This window comes from Etheostoma spectabile, chromosome 16 (genome assembly GCF_008692095.1).
Source record: "Etheostoma spectabile isolate EspeVRDwgs_2016 chromosome 16, UIUC_Espe_1.0, whole genome shotgun sequence".
In the NCBI taxonomy this organism is placed as follows: domain Eukaryota; kingdom Metazoa; phylum Chordata; class Actinopteri; order Perciformes; family Percidae; genus Etheostoma; species Etheostoma spectabile.
Window position 1 is genome coordinate 20,501,463 of NC_045748.1, and position 613 is coordinate 20,502,075.

A 613-nucleotide genomic window follows, 5' to 3' on the forward strand; every position below is an offset into this window, starting at 1 on the left:
GTGTGTGTGTGTGTGTGTGTGTGTAATCATGCACTACCTCTTTTAAGATTTGATCATCATGGTATTTATAGATAAATAAGATAAACCAAAATTACTGGTACAACAAAAAAGAGAAATTGAATAAATTAAATAAAAAATAAATCAATCTAAAGTGAAATACTTTGTTTTAATACTTTTCTTACCATTTATGTCAAATTACAGGCAATCTTTGAAATTGTATCATTACTTTTTCTTCAAAGTGAAGGATCTTAAAGGAACAGAAACAACCGTCACAAGAATGTAGGTCAGCGTGTATGTAAATGAGAGGTCAGATGGCGTGCGCCGGGGGTGGCCGACCTCTGACCTCTGACCTCTGACCCTTTTAGCTGCTTCATGTTAGCAGCCAGTAACAAAAGGAAACCAGCAGGAGTCAACAGCTGGATTTAAAACAGGCCTTGGTAATGTCATTTTCATTTGAATTAAGCAATTTGTAAACGTTCATATGTTTGATATCTTACAGTTTGGTGTTTGGTACTACAAGATAATGTGGGAAGGATGAAACTTTCTTGATCTGTGGGGGTCAAAAAGTCACGGCTGAAATATGAAAATTAAAGAGATTTTCCTAAAGTAGATT